Source organism: Podarcis erhardii (genome assembly GCF_964252035.2).
Source record: "Podarcis erhardii genome assembly, chromosome: Z".
In the NCBI taxonomy this organism is placed as follows: domain Eukaryota; kingdom Metazoa; phylum Chordata; class Lepidosauria; order Squamata; family Lacertidae; genus Podarcis; species Podarcis erhardii.
In genome coordinates, this window is record NC_138504.1 from 9267054 (window position 1) to 9283266 (window position 16213).

The following is a 16213-nucleotide window of genomic DNA, read 5'->3' on the forward strand; positions in this document are numbered from 1 at the left end:
CAGAATGTATAAAACAATGCAGTTATATAAGAACGTGAATCATTCCCAAAATATAATTATAAATGAGCCTCTTACATATGTACCTTAAGTAGGTATACAGACTCAATGAGAGGTGTGAGCTTACTTTTGCTGGGTAATCTCATTTATATAAGGTCTGTTTTGAGACAGAACAAGCTTTCATCTTCTCATCAGCACAAAGAAGCCTTACTCTTTTCTGGTCTTTCCTAGTTGTCAAGAGTTGAAAATCACTGTTCACCGCAATATGTAGAACTGTAGAAGAATAGCCAATGCTCTTGAAGAGAGGCGTGAATACCATTTCTGATTGTATAGACATTCAACACAGAAATGTTTAAATGTTTATTTGATTGCCCTTGAATCTTCCCACCAGGCTTGCCACACCCTTGGAGAACCACTGCTCTAACCACTACATGACCAGTCTCTAATCCCCAATACAGGGAGGTCATCAATTGAAAACAGAAGGTGGCAAGGCAGCATTTAGCCAGATTGCTTCAGCTTGTGACACGTTTTCAAATCTGTCCCTTCCCATTGGGTTCAGCCACTTTCCCAAAATCTCATCGCTGTGAAATTGCAGGGCAAGTCAGAGTTTAGGTTCTCTGTTTGTCTCTCTTTGTCTATAAATGCATGGGCTTCACTCATGTTTGTCAAGGCAGAGCCTACTGATTCTTCCATCTCTCAATGTGCCACTCATCTGTGGATGTTCTCCTGGTTATTATACGTTTGGAGGGAAAACACTGTAAAAATATTGGCACATCATCTGACAAAGCAGAGAAGGGGGGGGGGGGAGAGAATAAGAAACAACAATACTGCATCTTTTAGCAAAACGCATTCCAAGATGAAAGATAATAATTCTATATTTGCACTGAAAGGGGTGGAAGGGAGGGCAAAATTGAGATAATGATATTATGGCAGATCTCTGAGTGATTTACGGTAAATAAGGATTTCTGACTCTGGACTGTTTAACAATAGACACACACACACACACACACACACACACACACACACACACACCTATTTCCCCAAACTAGACTGCTGAAATGAAGAAAGTGGTTGTGGGGAGAGACCAAGGACCCCTCAAGACGGGTGTTTTATTGCAGGTGTATTCTGCAATGTATTCTTGATACCAGAATTGTACGCTGGAGGTGAATTTACTCTGCTTCATTTGTTGTTCTGTGATGCTTCCCCAATACTACCAGTATTATTGCTGTCTGGAGGGCCTGGAGCACAACAGAAGCAGGACAAATACCGGTACCATTTCTCCCAGCCCGAGGACCAAATTCCCTTGTGAACAAGCTTCCTGGGACCAACAGTGGGTGTGGCCAGAGGCAAAAAGTGCCTCTTTTGTAAAGCAAACTACATCTCTCCCAAGTTGAAGGCATGTCTGCAGCCTCCATCTGGGCAGTGAAGAAACAATATCAGAGTTCAAGGACACAATTCAGTCAGGCAAAAGGACTTGGTGAGGCTGTGGACCAGAGGAAATGAGGGTTGGGGTCTGCGGAGGAGGCATGGCCTGAGGAGAGTCCCAAGGGGCCGCATTTGAGCCCCAGGTCTGAGTTCTCCCTCTACTGATGGTTGCAGCCTTTAATCCTTCATCTTGGGAGCCTTTTATTATTGTTACTTTTACTCCCCCATTACCGACTGTTAGCCTATCCGCTCTTGATGCGTTTTTGCCTTCACACATCCAAGATTTTACGTCTCTCGTCACATGCGAAGTTAACGCAAAAACGAGAATGTTCAAATGGCTTCCCTTGGATTCCAGCTGCTAAATGGATTTAGCTGCTGCCACCTGAGCTCTGACATCTTCCATGAATAAATTTAAGGCTCGAGTGACAAGGCCAGCAACAATGGGGAAATGCACCAGGGCTGGAAGGAAGCGAATGTCAGCATTTCAACCGGGGAGGAGGGGAGAGAGCAGGGGCAAAGGGGAGGGGTGCAAAAATGTCCGACTCCTATGTGGCTGGGATGTAGCCTACAAGGTCCAGTCGCAACGGTAAGGCTCACATTCCTTGCTCTGCCCGCCTTTGCTTTGGTCCCACCCACTGATTCGGTCTCCTGGAATGGTACCCCTCCCCCAAGGAATGTAGCTCCTGAAAAAGCTTCCCCACCCCTAGAGAATAGGATTGTGGCCATAAGGGCAATCCCTACCACCACAACCACCAATTCTATCCTTGTGATCACTCTGTCTGGTAGACTGGGCTACGACGTAGTTACTGGCTAACAACACTGGCTATTCATGGCTGAGTGGGGAATCTGACCCTATGTATCTATTAATTAAATTTGTATACTGCCCTTGCATTGCAGGGGGTTAGACTGGATGACCCTCGGGACCCCTCCCGACTCTATTGAATTCAGGGCAGTTCACAGCATAATAAAAACAAAGCCGAAAATGAAACCTAGGTATCTCAAGTCCCAGTTTTCTACTCCACCCATGACACCAGGCTGCCTTTACCTTTCCTTATGTGGTAGTAGCCCTTATGTAGTAGCCCTATGCTACTAAGGGAATATGTCTGGGGGAAAGGCTGTGGCTCAGCAGCAGAGCATCTGCTTTGCATGAAGGTCCCAGGTAAAACCCTCCATGGCTTCTCCAGGTAGGTCTGGGAGAGACTCCTTGTCCGAAACCGTGGATGGCAGCTGCCAGCCAGTGTAGGCAGTACTGAGATAGATGGTCTCACTTGTTATAAGGGAGATTCCTGTGTTCCTGCCTGTCTTTGGACTTGCAACCAAGTCCAGTGGGTGGCAGTGCCTGTTGGCTTCCTCCTCAATCTCAGCAGTGACACTGGGGAACTCTGCAGAGAAGAGGACAAGCCATGATGGCTTTCTGAGAAAACGGTACACAAGAGTTATAAAAGAATGCTAATGTGCAGCAGAAGCAGCCAGTGGGGTGGGGTGGAGCTGATCTCCCAATAGCAGCATCGCTGCAGCTTACCTGAATCCACCAATGTTCCCCCTCGTGGTCCCACCCTCGCCACCACCCTGACCCACCCCACCCTTGTCTGAGTAAGTTGCATCAATGTTGGCGTCAAGAGGACAGATCTGACGCTTTGCCGTACCAAAGCAGCTGCTATGGTTTAGGAGCCAGCTTCAAAAACAGAGCAACTTTGGCCTGGTGAAGATGCAAAATGAACATCTGTACACAGACACACCACCGCAATGCTTCTTCTAATCCTAGGATCAATAGAAACAATTTAAACCTTGCTGAAGGGAAAGGCCCACGGGCAACCCAAAGTTTACATTTGTATGCAAGAAAAGGTTTTCTCTCCTCACCCGCCCCTTTTTCTTTTCCCTTTCCTGTCTCTCCCTGATTAAATAAATGCTAAGAACACCAATTCATTATACTCCAAGGTGATGCAATTAACAAGTTTGTTTTTAACACAGAAGAATGCAACTGTTGCAAGGAGCTGTTTCGGATGGAGGGCTGTTGTCCAAGGGCTGCATACAGAAACCAACATCTAATCTATTTCACAGTTTGGAAGCATTTACTAAAGGGACATATTTCTGTTTATTTGAGGGATATGTATTCTGCCCTCCACCCTTTTTACCTGAAAAGAAATCAATAAAAACTTAAGATACAATAGAGCTCGAGGGTGACATTCCCACCTGAGAAACTTCCCAAGGGCCACATGTCAATGGGGTCAGAGATAAAAGTTGCTGGAACATCAAATGTAATTATTATCTCTCTACAGCAGCTTCTGCTCACTCAGCCCTCTCCATCCGCACATACCTGGGGTAGCTCAGTCGGTACAGCATGGGACTCTGAACCCCAGGGTCAAGGGTTCGAACCTCATGTTTGGCATGCATATATATATATTCCTGTATTACAGGGGGTTGTGCTAGATGACCCTCGTGGTCCCTTCCAATTCTAAGATTCTGTTTCTAAACCAAAGGCCTTACTAGAATTAAAAGACACACTCCAGCCAGGCAAAACCACTCGGGTGTGTAAATTCCGGAGCACTCCAAATCGTTTGCTTATGTTCGCCGTGCACAGAAAATAGCAGATCTAGATGAAAAGCAACACATGGAGAGCTTATGCACTTATGATTGAAATGTGTCCCTAATTATTGCTGCTGTGTAAGATTGTATAAGTTTAGAACGTTGTATAATGTCAGAAGGGGGTGTCAATGGAAGGACTCACCGTCGTGGGAGGAAAGACATGGTGGCGGGAACATTACAAAGGGAGGTGTGTAGGAAGCTGCCTTTATTCTAGGTCAGGCTCTGTGTCCTATCCAACCCAGTGTTGTGTACTCTGACTGGCAGCAGGCCCTCCACGGGCAGAGATCTCCTGCTATGGATCCTTTTAACTGGATATGCAGGGAACTAAACATGAGACCTTCTGCATGCAAATGAGGTGCTCTAGCACTGAAAGACTGAGCTATGCTTTCCAGGCACAGTCTGCCACACACCCCTCCTTGTGTTGCCACCACTACGCAACAGGCAAAAGAGAAGCCATTTTTTTAGGACAGCGGAAGAGCATTAAGCAGAGATTTCCTGGAAGTTGGCTGTGATTAACAATGCATTGCCCGCTAATTGAAGCCAACGTCTCTGCCTTGCCCATGGAGGTTAACGGAGAAACGCGAAACCTTTATGGATCAATAATAGGCTGTCAATATAGCATTCACTGCTACTAGTGCATTGTTGTGCAAAGCAGAAACGGCACAGCTCTTGGGTTTAACCACTGTCAGGATTTTTATTTATTTTTGAAGGGGTGTGTGTGGAAATTGGCCTTTTCACAGCTGAATATTTGGCCGTCAGAAAACACATGATAGAAATTTTATTCCTGCTTGTCCAGGGTCCATAAGATACCTTCATTTTCTTTATGGTGCATAGAGTAGTACTGAAGTGAAAGACTTTTCTTCCACTGAACAGTAAGGATTTGGCGACTTTGCTGTACTACTCATGGTTGAGGCAAACCTAGAAAAATCCACTTGACTAGTCGCCTGTTGTGAGTGAGAACTACCCTAGGCAATCAAGCAGGAAAGAGATACCAAAATGTAGCTCTTCTCAGATGATAAATTATTATAACAGGCTTTTTATGTGTTAAGCGTTAATAGGCTAGTAACTTTTGGTTGAGGGACATGGGTGGCGCTGTGGTCTAAACCAGTGTTTCCCAGCCTTTGGTCTCCAGCTGTTTAGGGACTACAATTCCCATCATCCCTGACCACTGGGTCTTGCTAGCTAGGGATGATGGGAGTTGTAGTCCAAAAACAGCTGGAGGCCAAAGGTTGGGAAACACTGGTCTAAACCACTAAGCCTCTTGGGCTTGCCAATCAGAAGGTTGGCAGTTTGAATCCCTGTGACGGGGATGGGCTCCAGGCAACCAAGAGGAATGCTCAGAATTCCAAAGACAGCCCAGTCAGGCAAAAATACTCTGGGAAGGTGTAAAAAGCAGGGCAGGTGAGAGACATGGCCTGGAAGAGGGGGCAGGGCTGGGAAGAGTCCTGTGGGTCAGTCAGGAGAGGCTTGGAGAGCTGAATCATGCCCCCAGCCTTGACCCTGGCCTGATTACTGTGTTCTCAGACAACATTAAAAAGCCTTCTTATTCTCCTCCTTTTTCTTCTTCTTCTTTGCATTATTCCAATCCTTGCTGCAAAGTCCAAATTCCATATAGGTAGAACATACATTAAGACTTAAAATAGATTTCTATTTTCCATCCTATATCAGCAACAGTCATGCATACCCAAACACACACATATGAGTAGCAAGCTTTTTTGAAAAAAGGTCTCCTTTTGCATCCTGTGCCAAGAAAATGCCCTCAGCCACTGGAAGCCTGAGCAGCTGGACACATACAGTTCTGCAGAGGAACTTCTCTTATTTGTCTAGCTAATGACCCGTAACTTCTGTGTCCCTCCTTCTTTTCTTCTCTCTGCCTTGGCAGTGGTTGTTGTCTTTCTCTCCCCCCTCCCCCCCCCCCGGTTTGGCTGACAAGACAGACAAACCATCATTTGCGGAGGCAGCAACAACCTGTTCCGTCAGCCGTCTACACCCTGCAAAACAGAAGCAGGCTCCTTTCAAGTGCCGTGCCCTTGTTGGCAAGAATGTGTTTTGCCAAGAGCCTTGAGAATCTGATCAGGAGAGCTTTCAACTAGATCTTGAGGGGGAGGGAGAAAACAACATGAACAACAAAAGATCACCTGGCACTGGGGATAACAGCTTCATTGATGCACAGGAAACTGAGGTGGTAGTCCTGCTAAAGGGCAAAAAACTACAGGAAGGAAGCAGCTGCAGGGAACAACTCATGATTTCAGTTGTCTCTACACAAATGCACAGAGTATGGGAAACAAGCCAGATGAACTGGAGCTTTTAATAAAGGGTGGCAAATACGACCTGGTAAGTACTACTTAAACCTGGTGGGATGAGACTCAGGACTGGAATGTAGGAATTGAGGGGTATAACCAGTTCAAAAGGAATAGACCAAACAGGAAGTGAGGAGAAGTAGCATTACAGTATATATAAAGGATGTGTACACTTGTGAAGAAATCCATGACCTGGAGCATGAAAAGCAGATGAGTGTAAATGGCTAAAAATTGTAGGAGAGAGAAACAACAGTGACCTTACTGTGGGTGTCTGCTATAGACTGCCAAGCCAGACTGAAGACTTGGATGATGCCTTACTAGAGCAGATTACCAAACATTCAAAAAGGAGAAAAATAGTAATCATGGGAAACTTCAAATTCCCTGTTATCTGTTGCAATTCAAACTCTGCCAAGAGTGTAAGAATGTAAATTCCTCCATTGCTTCGCTGGCAATTTCATTTCCCAGAAGGTGGAAGAACCAACAAGTAATGCTATTCTAGGCTGCTAATGCTATTCTAGGCTGTATCAACAGAAGTATAGTGTCCAGATAAAGGGAAGTAATAGTACCACTCTATTCTGCGGGTGGCGCTGTGGGTTAAACCACAGAGCCTAGGACTTGCCAATCAGAAGGTCGGCGGTTCGAATCCCCGCAACGGGGTGAGCTCCCATTGCTCGGTCCCTGCTCCTGCCAACCTAGCAGTTCAAAAGAACACCACAAAGTGCAAGTAGATAAATAGGCGGGAAGGTAAACGGCATTTCCGTGCGCTGCTCTGGTTCGCCAGAAGCAGCTTAGTCATGCTGGCCACATGGCCCGGAAGCTAAACGCCGGCTCCACTGGCCAGTAAAGCGAGATGAGCATCGCAACCCCAGAGTTGTCCGTGACTGGACCTAATGGTCAGGGGTCCCTTTACCTTTACCTTTATTCTACCTCAGTCAAACAACACTTAGAATACTGTGTCCAATTCTGGGCACCACAATTTAAGAAGGATGTTGACAAACTGGAATGTGTGCAGAGGAAGGCAACCAAGATGATCAAGGGTCTGGAAACTAAGCCTTATGAGGAACGCTTGAAGGAGCTGGGTATGTTTAGCCTGAAAAAGAGGAGATCTGATTGCCATCTTCAAATATCTTAAGGGCTGTCACATGGAAGAGGGAGCATGCTTGTTTTCTCCTGCTCTGGAGTGTAGGACTCAAACCAGTGGCTTCAACTTGCAAGAAAGGAGATTCCAACTAAACATTCGGAAAAACTCTCTGACAGTCAGAGCTGTTCAGCAGTGGAACAGACCCCCACAAGAGGTGGTGGACTCTCCTTTCATTGGAGGTTTGTAAGCAGAGGTTGGATGGCCATCTGTCATGGATGCTTATTTGAGATTCCTGCATTGCAGGGGGTTGGACTAGAGGACCCTTGGGAATCTATGGAATCTATGATTCCTTATTGATAAAAGTTCTATAGAGTGGAGCCATTCACCACACAGTGAGAGACGTTAACCCTTTGCAGCTGGAGCCTGTGCTTTAAAATGCTTCCTCATTCTGGATCTGCTTGGGCTGTTGGATTTCCACAGAACATGATGGGAACATGAGCAAGAGCTTCCCCCGTCACTTGTGATGGTGTTGTCGTCATGTAATACAACCTGGGCCTTGTTTCCCCCCTTTTTGAAGGCAGGGGCAACATTTGCAGGGACCTCACCTGTTCTCCAAGAATTCTTAAAGATTATAGGCAGTCTGTTATTACTGTTTGTTTGCCTTAGCAATTGCCCTCACAATGCCAGCTCTGGGATGAAAGAGCATTAGGCAAATTCATTGAGGATAAGGCTATACTGGTTGCTACATTCTGCCTCTAGGCTGGAGGCTGTAATTGATTGATTGATTGATTGATTGATTGATTGATTGTGTGGTTGGTTATTTAATTTCTATACCGCTTAATATATTAAAATATCTCTAAGCAGCGTACAGAAAACTGAAGCTGCAATGCACAACTTAAATTATTACAAAAATACACTTACATATAAAAATGTTACATTAATACAAATATATATATTAATTCATTTTCCTTTGGACACACCCTCCCTCTTCTGAATGCCAGTTGTTGGAAACTGCAGGAGGAGAGAATAATCTTGTGCTCAACTTCCTGCTTGCAGATTTCCCACAGGCATTGGGTTGGTAACTGTGAGAACAGGATACTGGACTAACTGGGCCACTGACCTGACCCAGCACACTCTTTTTACGCTTTTATGCTGGGTATGGACGTAGGCTTCGAAAGCAAATGGGTGGGGGGGAACACCATTTCCCCAAAAAATACTGACATATGGTCTCATTCAATACAAGGGGACTTTCCATGGAATTCCTGTGTCTTGGATCTCAAGGGAAACCCATCTCTCACCAAAGCATCTATCGTTGGCACTGGTGGCAGCCCTGGCAGCAGAGAATGGCTTTGCGACAGAGAGATCAGGATGAGTTAACAAACCATTGGGTGGTAGAGCCAGGAGCTGTGCCACTGAGCTGTGACCCTGTCAGATGATCCCTTTGAGGGAAGCCTGCCAACATCTTTGGGCACGTTTGACAATGGCAAGATTGAATCAGTGTGAAGTCAATAGGCAAGATGTTTCTGAGAGGCACTTGGATTCACATCTGAGGAAAAACATTTTTCCATGCAAAATCCACTCAAGCAACTGTAAACCCCGGCCATAATTCAATACTTTATTGGGGAATTTGGATTCCAAAAGAGGAATGTAGGAAGATGCCTTATATGTACTGGATCAGCCATTTAGCTCAGTACTCTCTACAGCAGCTCTCTAGAATTTCAGACAGGTTTCTCTACGGGGAGCTGGCTTCCAGCACCAGGCCCATTGGCAAACCGACTCTCGTTACAAAGATGTTTGCAAACGTGACATGAAAGCTGGCAACATCAACCCCGCTATGTGGGAATCCCTTGCAGAGACTGCAGTGCCTGGAGACAGACAGACAGATCTTGCATCCACAGCAGTGACCAGAGAAGGAATGACTTCTGGGAGGAGCTCAGAGAGAAGGAACGCCATGGTGCCTCTGCATCAGCACAACCAGATGCCTTCACCTGCCCCAGCTGCAACAAAACATGTCTCTCCCACGTCGGTCTCTACAGCCACAGCAGGCGCTGTAACTCTCCACCAGTTTGACTTCACTGCCCAAAGGCCCACTCCTCCATTGTCTCCCAAGACAGAAGGAAGCCAATAACAACATCTCCTCTAGCCCTACCTAGAGATGTTGGAGACTGAGCCTGGGATCTTCTGCATGCAAAATGGGCTCTCTGTCTCTGTGCAACAGCCCTTTCCCAGTTCCAGTCATGCCAAGGGGTAGCAGGTGGGGGGTGGCTTTGTTCTGTGTTTTTCAAACTGCAGCTCCACAACCTTGACCCTCTTCTCAAATGTATACATCACTGATACTGATGGAACTTACTTCTAAGTAACTGGGCTTAGGGTGGCAGGCTCAGCCAGCAATCCAAAACATACTTACTAAAGAGTAAGTCCCACTGAACTTATGAGTGACTTACTTCTGTGTCAATGTGCTCAGGAATGCACTGCTAAGAGTCTGAGGACCAAAAGCCAATGTTCATTTAGGTATGCAGCATACTGCCCAACACCTGGGGCTTATTGCCATCTCTTTCTCTTATTTATTCTCGGAACAATTTGGTGGGTCTGATGCCTTGGATTGCTATCCGCACCAATCTAAGAAGGTCTTTTTGTCTGGAATGGCACAGACAAATGAGAGTAAGCAAAGCAGGGCAGCTGCTAAACTAAAAGTGTATTTTACTCAGAGGAGGATTGCACACAGGAAGCAAGAGCATAAAACTGCCTTGCTAGATCAGACCAAAAGTCCTATTTAGTTATCGCCAGATGAATTTAGCAGGATGCCCTTGGAAATCTCACAAACAAATCCAAGAGAGAGACAGAGGCTTCTCCTATTGTGTTTTCCCTCCACACACAAAATTGTCATTGCTAATTACTATTGATAAGATTCACCCTCCAGGAATTTCCCTAAAATTCTGTAACTCGATTAGACATACCTTGGAGAAACTGCAACACAGATAAGAAAATAGGGCTGAGGCATAAAGGTTTAATTCAGACATCACACCCAAACCATGGTTGAACAAGCCTAACTGTTGTTGGACATTATGCCTGAAGTGGTAAAACCATGGTGTGCGATCAGCCAGGGAACCAGAATCAAAAACAATGTTCCAATCCCAGAAGCTGCTTCACAATGGAGAAGAGAGCAGTCTTCTAAAGGTGAGTGCTGAGAGGGTGGGGGCCTAGGAGAAACAGGAACACAACCATAGTTTGGGAGCTAAACAAGTATAGGTACAAACCACGGTTTACCACAATGCAATAACCAATCTACTGGTCTTATTCAGATTCAACATGACACCTGTGGTTGCACACTTCCCATATCCCTTTGCAAGCACTATTCTCTCTTGCTCCTGGGTTATCTGCAAACCAGTTTTTGCTGAGAATCTGGAAGAAAAGGTTTTACAACATGAAAGAAGGAGAAAGAAACATACAGACCCATGTGATATTGTTCAGGTAATATTGAACCATAGCTTGGCATTATGCCTGAATGATACTTCCTTAAATCTGTGTAATGAAAGCTGCTCATTCCACCTTTTACTGGATTGAAGGTCCAGAAAAGTCACCTTCTGACAATTTAATAGCAGGCATAATACTACATAATGCTGCTGATATCTGGGACTGGGAAAGAGGTTAGTCCAAAGCAGCAAAGAAAGGGCAGGCTCCCCACTGCAAAAAAGAAGAAAAAAGGATCATATTAAACAGCCCACACTACAAACATAACTTGGCTCAACAGTCAGTCATGTTGTCTTCCCAGTGAATTCTGGGAATTGTAGTTCTGTGGGGAGGGATAAGGAAAAGAATTCTCAGCACCTCTACAAAACTACAATTCTGAGAATTCCTTAATTGACATTCCAAATGGAGTAAGAGCACAGCATAAATATGTCCTACAGTTTGGGATGAATTTGAACATTTTCAATGTAAGGATGGTGAACAGTACCATTTTCTGGGTTGTGTTTCTGGGTGGGCATACAGACTTCAATCTATTTTGTCCTTTTTTTAACCACAACCCTGAAATCCATCAACTGGAACCAAAGGTCACACAATACAAATCAGAGAATTCTGAGCCCATGAATTTGGTGTTGTTGTTCTTTTAGTACCAGGACTTAAGAAAGCGCAGTCCTTCCACACTGAAATCCACTCCTGATTAACCCAAAAGCTTTCTGAATTTCAGCAGTATGATTTGGGGTGGGGTGGGTCATTTCGCTCCTGTCCTTCCTAAACAATTGCACTTCAGAAATCCTTGCCTAGCTACTGCAAGGCAATCATCCCAATATCCAGGGCTGGATTTAGGTTTGATGGGGCCCTTTATATGTCCAGCTGTCCTTTGCCAACAACAACAAAATTTGTGTTGAATATATGTTATATAGTAATTTATGTACCTAATAAGCATCTAAAGCCATTTGCACATAACAAAATATGCATTTTATCAAAGTAATTGTTTTTTATCTTATATTTTGGAAATGTACATCCAGTGTTTTTTTTCTTTAAATATTTTTGGGGGCCCCAAGAGAGTGGGGACCTAAGCTTTAGCTTGTTTAGCTTATACAGTGGTACCTCTGGTTACATACTTAATTCGTTCCGGAGGTCCGTACTTAACCTGAAACTGTTCCTAACCTGAAGCACCACTTTAGCTAACAGGACCTCCTGCTTCTGCTGCACCGCTGCCACACGATTTCTGTTCTCATCCTGAAGCAAAGTTCTTAACCTGAGGTACTATTTCTGGGTTAGCGGAGTCTGTAACCTGAAGCGTCTGTAACCTGAAGCGTCTGTAACCCGAGTACCACTGTACATAAATCCGGCACTGCCAACATCTACCAGCTGATCCAGATCCGTATGTGTTTTATCCACCTTGGTCCTTCCCCACCTTTAGTACAGAACATCTGGTGAACTGCTGCCAGTTGGGGAGGGGAGAGAGGCTAAACTCAAAAGTGCAAACACTCCCTTCAGCCTTATGCCCAATCTCCACACACACACCCCAAATCGTAGCTGCAGCTTTGGCATTCTCCATGCACCATTTCCTCCCAAACAATACCTTTGTTGTCACTGTGAGTGGCTAATCCTGCTCTTGCCCTACTCTTTCCAGCACCCATCCTTGGCTGCCCCAGCCCTTATCCTGCTGGAGTTCCAGCTGCTCCACTTACTCACGTGACCTCTTGACCCCAGTGCTCTGCCATAGGTCTCCCAATGGGGCTTGGCTGGAAAAGGTGAGGCACCTGAGAGTGCAGTGCCCACTTCCTGATTAAGACCCTCCCTGCCTCTCCAAGCTTTTCCCTGTGTCTTACTCCTTGCACCACCTGAGGAGATAACAGCAGCACAGCAATGACTCAATCTGTGTTGTCCTTAGGATGCAATCCCTATCAAGCACAGCAAGGCCCACTGATTTCAACAGGACTTGCTACTGAGCACGTATGCATAGGACAGCACTGTCAGGAATGCCTTGCAACTGGATTTGCATTTCTGTAAACCGCCTTGGTGATTAATTCAATTGCATTTACTTTGTTGGATCAGGGGTAGGAAAATCTTTTGGCGCTGTGGGCCAGATTCTTGCAGGCTAAATTTGGTGGGTTGGTGGGGCCTTGAAATATCAGGTGAGACTCTGGATTGGGACTTCCAGATTCCAGTTCAAGGCCACCACCTCACCAGAGAAAACTCTGCAGCTTAGTTTTTGTTTAGTATTTTATTTTGTTTACGTTTTGCCTGAGATATGCTGACTCTCAAATGCCTGAGTTTTGCTGGACTGCAGTAAGCAGCTGCTACATTTTGTTTAGTGGCCTATGATATCAGGTGACTGGGTGCTTTGAAGCCCCGAAGCTGGGGCTTGGGAAGAGCTCACTTTATAGTTCCCAATTGCAGCCACATAGAATGATAGAATTGTGGAGCTGGAAGAGACCCTAAGGGTCATCTAGCCCAACCTCCTGCAATGCATGTCTACCTGCCCCACATATTACATCAGGTGCAGGGCAGGTGGCTGTGGTTTGGGAGGAAACAGTCTAGTGGACCAAGTTTGGTTAGGAGAATGGAGACTTTCCACCAGCGTAAGATTAGCTGGTCTAAACTTCTCTTTTAACTGTTTATTTGTCTTTAAAGGCATTATACAGAACAATAACATGCAATAAACTCCCCCAGTAGGGGAGAAGAAATCACCCAACCAAGTTTCTAGGCTGGCATCGGTAATGGGTCCAATCCTGGGGGCCCTTGAGGAAATAGATGAGCTTTGGATCCAGCACATTCAAGCCTGCCTTTGCCCCACCTCACACACACACAATGCTCCACTTGTATAGGAGCACAGGAAGGCTTATACCTAAGCAAACTGTCTGCCCATCTAGTCCCATGACTAGTACACTGACTGGAAGGCAACAGCCACCCAGGATTTCAAGCAGGGGGGCATTCCCAGCGCTACCCTGGAGATGCCACTGAGAAATGAACCTTTGCATCCTTTGAATGCAAAAGCAACTTCTGTGTGACTGAGCCATCGCACTTCCCCCAACTGGAAGACTCTTGACACCTGCTTGAAAAGGAAAGTGGGTGTGGGGCAGATGCTAAGCTGTGTTCAGGGCAAGATGACATAATATTTTCTTGCCTGGAATAGAAGGACCAGACAATGGGTGAAAAGAGAGGCATCCCCATTAGAATGGGGAGAGTCAAAAGGAACAAAAGGCTTTAGACTGATTGGAAAGGCAGTTAAATAAGCGCAGGAAAGAAGAGACAGTAGGAAGAATCGGCACCATGCCCACATAGGAACCTAGAATGCTGCCTTATACCGAGCCGGTCCAATGGTCCATCTAGCTCAGTACCGTCTACTCTGACTGGCAGCAGCTCTCCAGGGTTTCGGGAAACCCCAGACTACCTGGAGATGCTGCTGGGGAACAAACCTGGGAACTTCTGCATGCAAAGCAGGTGCTCCACCACTGAACTGCAGCTCCACCCATTTGGAAGCCTAATGACAGCTGCCATCACTCAAAACACAGCTGGCTGTGGACCTATGCCAGCCCAATTTTCCATGGGCACAGGAGAGGCTCCATGGTGGACATTCCTCTTCTCTCTGGAAGAATGACTGTATCTTGGGATTTGGATTGCTCTGGCCTATATCTTTTCCCATTTTATCTTTTAATGAAAAATGTAAGCACCCACAGAGGGTGGGGTTTCCCCCCTAATTTTTTGACCCTCCCCTGGCTTCCATGTCTCTACTTTCCATATGCCATTGTTTGCTGTCAGAATATGCCCTGATATTTCTTACTATTTTCTTCTTTACTATTGTTGTCGTTGCTATTATTATTACTATTATTGTTGCTGTTATTATTATTATTAAATTATGGCAAATGTAAGGAACTATATGCTACACTTTTGTTTGCAACATTCATTCTGTTATTGCTAACTATGGGAAAAGGGCAGGACTCTGAAGCCCAACCCCTGAAAAATTTCTTCTGCCAACTCCCTAGCTTCCAAGGCTGCAGCTGGCAAGAACATCTTCGCAATATTAAGGACTGGTTACATGTGTTCAGGACAAAATGAACACAGGGATCTCTGAATTCCACACCTAACGCCACATCCCATTCTCTCTGTGTTCTCTGGTAAAACTGCAGCCTGGATTCACCGCACGGAAGATCTCCTGTTAAGGGCTGCTCAAGAAAGCCACAATTTGCGTGCACATCTGTGCATAAGGTGCGAGATTAGCTAATAATGAGCAGACCTCTGTCAAAACAGTTTTCCTAGAAAGGAAGGTGTGACCCACCCATCTCCTTCCACCACAGAGAAAACAGGTGGCTGTGACAGTGGAAAAGAGACGGAGTAGGAGAAATTCAGAAAACTTCAAAGGCAAGCTTCCATGTTTGTGAAAAGCAGCCTCTCCGTGCTTAAGCAGACAGGCTCCTCCAGCCAGACAGAGCAATCTGTCACAAAGGAAACTGTGGCAGACCCAGTCTCCCTCATTTGCAATAAAGAGAAAAAAGAAAGAAAAGGCCTTTTTCCCCCGGTGTCTTGCCCTACTTTCAGCCTTACAGACGCTGTCTTGAAGGTTTGCTGTCTGCCGAGACAGAAGACACAGCTGCTCAGCAGTTCACGTGAACAGAAGTGGCTTCTCTGTCTCTCGCAAAGCTGCAGGGATCGAAATTAGGCAGGGTACAGAAACAGCAGCCAAACCCGGGTTTCACATCCTCAAGGGAAGGGTGCAAGCAAAATGCAGGCGGCCATGGTCATTTTTGGATGTCACATGACAGCATGGTGGTTGCTTAACAGAGCATCAAAACTCAGACAGATCATTTTCACGGCCGTTTGTGCACATTTATTCAGTTTTATGTAGGCTGGCTCTTTAAGCACCAAAAGCAGCTTACATCTCATAATAAACACATACACGTGAATAATGGGAAAAGACTGCAACATGTTTTTAAAAGCTAGCAGGTCAGTTAAAAATTTAAAAAAAAAATACTGCAAAAAATTGGCATACATCTGAGAACAGATTGCTAAAATAACCATCTCAATTAAGAATATTTTACATTATTTGATCTGAAATGGTATTTATATAAGTTGTTATTGTTGATGTTTTCTATTATTAAATGCCTTTGGAAAATAAATGAGCCTTCTAACCCACTTATTGCATGGGGGCTTTCTGTGCCTTCATGGGGTAAGGAGTTCAATAATCTAAGGGGTCACCACAGAAAAGGCCCCGGGTCATCGTGCCTGCTGACTGGATCAACCCTACTTACCAGCATGGACTCTCAAGGTAGATCTTAATGCCCAAGCAGTTTCATACATACCTACTAAAATAATTCAGTTCCAAACTAATTAAAGCTTTAAATATAATTAGCTT

The 16213-nt window shown here is 45.3% G+C and overlaps 1 protein-coding gene across 3 annotated transcripts in view; it reads right to left on the reverse strand.

Moving 5' to 3' along the window:
• CD99L2 (CD99 molecule like 2) overlaps window positions 1–16213 on the reverse strand; it is a 70734-nt gene that overhangs the window by 30365 nt on the left and 24156 nt on the right. The gene's annotated exons all lie outside the window — the stretch shown is intronic.